The sequence below is a fragment of the Pinus tabuliformis genome, chromosome 2_1 (assembly GCF_031772625.1).
Source record: "Pinus tabuliformis cultivar Carrire ecotype Pingquan chromosome 2_1, CPIR1, whole genome shotgun sequence".
Classification (NCBI taxonomy): Eukaryota; Viridiplantae; Streptophyta; class Pinopsida; order Pinales; family Pinaceae; genus Pinus; species Pinus tabuliformis.
In genome coordinates this window covers 269,822,720-269,830,056 of record NC_142299.1, presented here as the reverse complement: position 1 = coordinate 269,830,056, position 7,337 = coordinate 269,822,720, and positions in this window count along the sequence as shown.

The following is a 7,337-nucleotide window of genomic DNA, read 5'->3' as shown; positions in this document are numbered from 1 at the left end:
GAGGAACGAGTGATAAACAGGGATAGCAGCAGATTCCAGGTTCAGGTTGGAATATTCCAATCACGGCAGTGTCACAAGGATGGCTTAGTGAAATCACTCTTCGCAGATGTTCCTCAAAATGGGTAAATAATCATATGGAGGTGAACGATCGGCCAAATAAAAAGTGGAGGTGACGATGCACAAACACGACCAAGGCTTTTATTTTATGGCTGATGGGTTACATTTACCAAGGTTATTTACCGGGATGGGTTCATTTTTTAACGAGCTTGAACATTGCTCAAACTTATGTTTATTTTTTAACGAGCATGAACATTGCTAAAACTGCTCGAATCTTGTGTTTATTTTTTAACGAGCATGAACATTGCTAAAACTGCTCGAATAAGTTTGCATGCCCCCAGCATAATAACGCAAATCGAGGTGCATGCCCCCCAAGCTTCATTGCATTCAACTCGGTGGTTGGAATGAAGGTTTACCTCGGGGATTTGTTTCATTTTTTAATAAGGTTAACACAAGATAGGAACTATCCTCGACTCTTCATTTTTTAACGAGGTTGACATGAGTTAGGAACTATCCTCGAAGTTTTAGATCCATTAGAAATAGAAGGTTTCATATTCCATTGTGGCCTTTTCCGCCAGATTACTTGGAGGCGGTAGGGCAAAAGTACCCATTAAAGTAGGGTCTTTTAGGAGACCTACTCCGATATTTTGGAGCGAATGATTGCTTCCATGGATCATTGGAATGCTTCCCGTAACTTGTGAACTGTTGGGGAGAAAAGTTTGTTGGTCGACGATTGTAATTCCTCCTTGGAAGGGAAATGCAATCTTCCTGAAGTAGGTCGACACAACCGCGGCCATGGCATAGATCCAGGGCCTTCCTAGTAGGATGTTGTAATCGAGGTTTCCATCAATTACTTCAACATCAATTCCTACTGTTTTGCCCCCCAGTTCAACTTGCAAGTTACTTAAAATCCCATATGGAGTGTATGATCGTCCATCGAATGCTTTTAACATCGTTGACGATTTCGACAAGGGTGGTGAGCCTAAATCTTTCCAGCAACTCATCGACATAAGACATGTAGATGCCCCCTCATCAATAATTGTTCGATGAACAGTTTTGTTGAGGGCTTTCACTTGAATAAGGAAAGCTAGTTGAGCTGGTAACTGAGGGTCATATCCTCTATGATCAAAGGCCACAAGGTTGGAATCCATTGGGCCAATCCCACCTATTGCTGATAATAAAGTTTGCTCTTGGGAGGGGCAATTTTGTGGTACCTGATGTGTCGACATAGTGGACGGCGATTGGGCCAGCTCCTTTACTATATTATAATTCTGTGCTCCTTTGACACGAGGATTAAATGTCGATTTGTGTACTACTCCCTTTGGCGACTTTATCATTGGCTCAGGAACGGTGGGTGACACAACTTCGGTCAAAGTTGTTGTTGAACTACTAGGTCGTTCATTAACCTTGTTGTTCGATAGCTTTGGATTCCCGTAATCTTTATTCCTTGTCAAAGCATTGTTCTGTTGCTTTGAGGTAGACAACATAAGCACTTGGGATCGGGAAGCACTTTGATTAGCGACCAGATTTTGACCTGGATTAGGAAACGGATCAATCAATATTGCTGGGGTTTTTGAACTCTTAAAGAGTTTCTTAACTTCAGCTATATGTGGACAATCTTTCGTCCAATGATCCTCATCGCATATATGACACCCTGCTGGGGGTTTCCTTTTTCTCCCTTTCTTTTTCTTCTTGCCCAGTGGTTGCTTCAGTTGTTTGCCCTTGTCGGTCGACATGGCATTTACTTCTGAGGCAAGAAGTTCCTCATTTGCATTTTGATATGAAATCTTACGGGCTTGCTTGGAGTTGGCCCTTGTCGATTTTGCGTTTGCCATGCCAATCACGCCATCGCCAGCATGAGAGTCACTATTCGATTTAGGAGGAGGAGGAATTGAAAATTCCGGTCTAGGGGCATCAGGTATTTTGTCGTAGAGCGTGCCAGACTGAGTATAAACCAAGTCTAGATATTGCGCACGAGCTATAACTTGCTCTTCTGTTACGACTCCCCCCTTCGCCACATCTTCCGTTATGGCTGGAAGTAATGACTTTTTAAACCATTCAACTAATAGCTGATCGGGAACATATGTTTTTACCATCCTACGACGACGTCGCCATTCATGTATATGATCAGATATATGAGTGGTCGTTGTCTGTTTGAAGTTGGTAAGGAGTTCTGTTCCCGTTTCATACCTTATCGGTAATTGAAAATGGGTTAAAAAGGTTGTGGCTAAGGCACTGAAGTTGTCGAAGGAATCTCTAGGCAATTCAATGTACCATTTTTCCGCTGGACCCGTTAACGTCCTCTGAAAAAGGCGAAGTCTTATCGAATCATCATTCAGGGTGTTTGATGAACACCATAGATGGAATGTCATCACATGATTCGATGGGTCTTCACCTGGATTTCCATTAAATTTAGGAATGTCTGATGGAAGTTTATGTGGAATCGTTGGCCACCAAGGGGCATAAGCAATTGGATCATTCGTCAGCCGGTTTAGATCTGGTAATTCTAGAGTTGCTACAAAGGGCAACTGTTGATTCAGGTTAGGCGAAGCATATCCAGGATAAGATGGTATCGCCTGAGCAGTGGGTCTTTGCATACCAGCATAATGTTGGCAACTTTGACAAGGTTGATGGGCATAACCATTATAGTATGGTTGCCCATTACTTACAAAGACTTGTTGCTCAGGTCCTTGATATGATTGCTGGAATGGCGGTTGTTGAGTTCGAACCAGCTCTGGTTGTTGGACCATTTGCTGATGCCCAATACTAGATGATTGACCAAGATGAGGAGTCACAGTACTTGTTTGATCCTAAGTCGCTCCAGATAAGGAGGCACTGACCTGAGGTTGCGATTAAGATGTCGAGACAAGAGGCTGTTGTATGGCAACCTGAGAAACTTGGGGTTGACATACAATAGGCAGCGCTTGTACTTGCGACGCAATCACCATACCAGGTATAGTGGCAACATTCGACACAGGGTGGACTGGTTGCATTGAATATGAAACTCTTGGTTGTTGAGGCAGTATTGGTACCCATCCGTTGGATGTAATTCCAGTTTGACCTGAATTTTGTTGTAAACTCCCATATGGTTGTTCTCCAGGGGGGAACAATGAAAAGGCATACTGTCCTCCATATGGTGGCAATCCAGTACTTAAAGGGTAGATTGGCCTTTGAAGACACGTTGGATTGATTTGTTGAGTTTCAACATAAGAAATACCAGATGATAATCCGGACGAAGAAATAGGAACTAACCATGTCATTGTCCCTGATGGGACTCCGGCTTGTTGTTGATAACTTGCCGGGACAGATGGTATACCATCGAACATTGTTGGGATAGCAGCAGGAGGCTCTATCGCTGCTGTGTCGGATGACACAGTCCTGGATGTCGACGGTTGTTCAGACATATCTCGTCTATCCAAGAGATTTTCTAGCGACTCTACAAGAACTTACACTTGTGGTAGACTAACTTCGAAGATTAACGAGGGAAAGGTGATGATTATTCCGCTTAAAATAAATTTATTAACGACGCTTTAGACACAACTTGCTTTTTCACTTTTTAAGAGTCGAGAAAAAGCTAAAGATGACTCTAGTATCCTTCGATGTTTTAACGAGCCCGAAGTGACAAATGCTCGGTTGGACTTTTTCAGTTATAGAGTTTGAAAAAGGCCAAAAGAAACTGCTCTGGAGATCTAGGCAGAGGGTGTGCCAAACCTTTCGCAAAACCACAGAATACGTTTTACGGTACGGGTGGTCGATCTTCGTGAATGTTGTGTTCACTGCATTGCGATCAGTAGGGCGGCCGACACGGCTTCCTAAGGATAAAAGATATATGCCTATAGGGGTCTCCCAATATATACGCGACGGTACGTGGGAGCACAAGTCCGTATTAGTGCCACCGACTCTCAGGAGGAATCACCCACCTTCTTCGAGATCGACAGTCACTACGTTTAACGACGCCGGAACACGTCTCTAGCTTAGACCTCTATGTGTTTGCGTTATGTTTCAAAGCGTTGTTAGGTTCATTTAATATATTTTAAGTTGATCTTCTTTAAAGTTTGCCTTTCAAGGTTCACCACGAGATGTATTATACAAATTCCTAAATGCAGTCTAAGATGAGAAGCAAGCTTTTTCAATCTTTTTGACTTATGAAAATCTTAACTACTGAGGGAAAAGAAAGACATCATCTTTTCACACAGATCATAAAGCACACACTAATGCACTTTCTCCTAGATCAACATGCAAACTTATCGAATGCAAAATGCACAATGCAGGTATTTCTTTTCTCTTTCTTAATGTTGATGTATTACAAAAAGAAAGCTGTTATATAACTTTGAATTCAATTTCAAGTGAAAGCAAACAAGCTTGTCCAAAATCAAAAGACACCTTAAGATTTACTTGTTTTGATACTAGAAATATATAAATTCAAACCATATGACGAAAGCAAAAGCTCAATCAGCTATGAACAGCAAACAAACTAACTCTTAAGATCAGAAAGACACTTATCACAGGTCTAGATCTAAGAGGCCACAGCAAGACTAGTTCACTTTCGTTATGGGAAACTGCAAATGATGTAAGAAATACACAAAGAACAAATACAGTTTCTTTATACAACCGAGGCGGAATAGTGGCAAAGAAAAGTGGTTTCAGATAGGTACATTGACTGGTAACAGGCTGCAAAAACAAGGGTGAAAACAGGGCAAGAAACAGCAGGAAACCCCAGTAGCACAAGGCAAGACTGGTTCAGCGCAGGTAGTACACAGGCAGTTTGACCTTCAGCGCAGGTATCCCCTTCGGGAACTGCGCTGAAATGCAGACAACCTTCACACAGCCTGCACTGAAGAACGAAACTTTCGTTTCTCTTGGTTTCCGGGTCACAGATTGCTCAAAAATTCACAGTTTTTGGCCAAATCAGAAGCTATCAGTCAAGTACACACTAAGGGATGAAAAGGAGGATGAAAAGCTATCACTAAGAGCTTATCAGATTCCTTGTGGATCAGCTCTTCAAATCATAAACATGCCCAGAAACTGAGCTAGAGTAGCTGCCCTCTACTTTGCATTTGAAAGATCCAAATGCTGTTCGATTCGGTACTCCCTGTGTTTAGGAAATGAATAGCAAAAACACAAACAACCAACAAGATACGATCCCCAGTGGAGTCACCAATTTGTTGTTGGGAAAAGTATCCAATACGGAATGACCCTATCCCACTCTAAGGGTGATAGTACCTCAGCAACAACTGAATGCAAAGCTATCTAAGATTTCTTCTTTATGAAAGTAAAAGGGGAGAAAGGGATCCACTAACTGATGTCTTCCGCTAATAGTTGATCCAATCTTCTCTCCTTACTGATTGTTCCCAGCTCCTTGCTTTTTTACCGGCCCAGCTACAACAAGATCCTGCAAAATGGCAAGAGAGGGAAACTACAAGAAGCATACATTCATAATTGATTCAAGGATTAGAATAAATCAAATACACAAGTATAACAATACATCATTGAGACACATGCATATAGAAGAACCTCAAATGCTTTATTAATGGAAGAAGTAAAGTTCTGAGAGTGTTACAACCATAAAAGGCCCAATCCAGCAACACCTCCCAGCAGAAAGAAATCTCCTCTTCACCTCCTTTAAGCAAATCACCCAATAGCACTATACTCAAACCAACAGCATTTCTTTACATTCACAAAATTCCAGCCCCCTTAGACCTCATGAGAGAGCTCTATATATAGGAGTTTTGGAGAAAGGATGAGTCAGCTTGAGGCTGGCATGAAGCTGACTAGTGTCCTCTCCCACTTCAGTTATTCTTCAGTTCTTGAGTCCACTTGGAGTTTCTTGCTTCCACTTGGAGATCTAGATCCTCTTACTCATCACAAGGCGAATTCCCTGATCCAAGTGTCATTTTGGAAGCTTCCTGGGCATTTGACACCTTGAGGAATGACTGTGCCACTTGGCCAATCTCGCCCAGCGGAGGTAGCCTTCATTAAAGTTGACATTCAACGCAGGTACAGAGTGGAGCAGTTGACATTCAGCGCAGATGCTCAGTGGAGCAGTTGACATGATCCAGAATTAGCTTGTTTTTGAGTGTTTTCAGGTGGAGAACTGATATTTAGTGCTGTGGTTTGCTGACCTTGTTCCTCTAGGGGTAGGAACAACATGTTTAGGGACTTTGGATCCCTTAGATTATTGACATTTCATGCTTCATGCTGTAAGGCACAAAAATGTCTATAACACTCCATAAACCCGCATTACAAAATAACCACGCAATTATACATTGATTAATTACATTTAAAGTGTAACTAACCCCTGGGCCCCTCTAAATCTCTCCCCCATCTCCCGTCGTTCATCTCCTCCACACGATGGCCGTTGGATCTTGCACCCACAAATCCTACGTCCCTCACCCATATTGCGCCCGATCATCTCCCGACCTTTACTGACCCGAGAGCACGTGATATGGGCGGTATTGCTCGAGCCCACTTGGGTTACGTGGCAGAACTGCATTAAGTCGCATGCTCTCGGGAAAATACCACCCATCGCTCAAAAGCGGTGCGATGGCTCCCTAAACCGCCTCCCCACCCAACACAAAAACCGCTCACTATTCATAAAACACTTTCCCCACCAAAATATAAGCGTTGCCCTTAAAAAGGCCGAGAAGCCCCATTTCATCCATTTTCGCTTGTTTTTTCTGTAAAACCTCAGCAATACCTTTACGACACCCTGCACCTCTGCGACCAAAATTCACTGTCGTCTACCGCCCGAAGAAGCTCCGGAAGCCCAATTCAGCGCTCCAGTGCACGATTGAAGCCACAGAAACCTTTGCAGCCACCGTTCAAAACCAGTTTGCAACCTGAACCATAAATTCCAAGTATTTTGACACAAAACCAGAATGACCCTCTCAAATTCAAAAGTATACAGTAAATTCAAGGAATCACTAATTGAATTTAATAAATTTCCATTGAATTGAGAGTATTTCCACTCAAATACCGAAAACCCCTATCCTGCAAACTGCTAATACTCTATCCCTGTACCAGAGTTGCCAAGACCCCATTTTCACAAGTTTTTTAAGCCCAATTCCCTTATTTTATCACAAATATGGTTGCCCCAACCTCTTTGGATGTCAGACCAGTCTCAACCCCTCACCTAGACATTGACCATTTGGCCCTGGCAGACAGGGATTTCCAAATTAAATACACAACCACTCCAGGCCACCTTCTTAGAATCCATTGTTGTGCCAAGGATAGCTTCCTAAACCATGCTGATGATATTAACCTTTGGCAATCCATTTTTC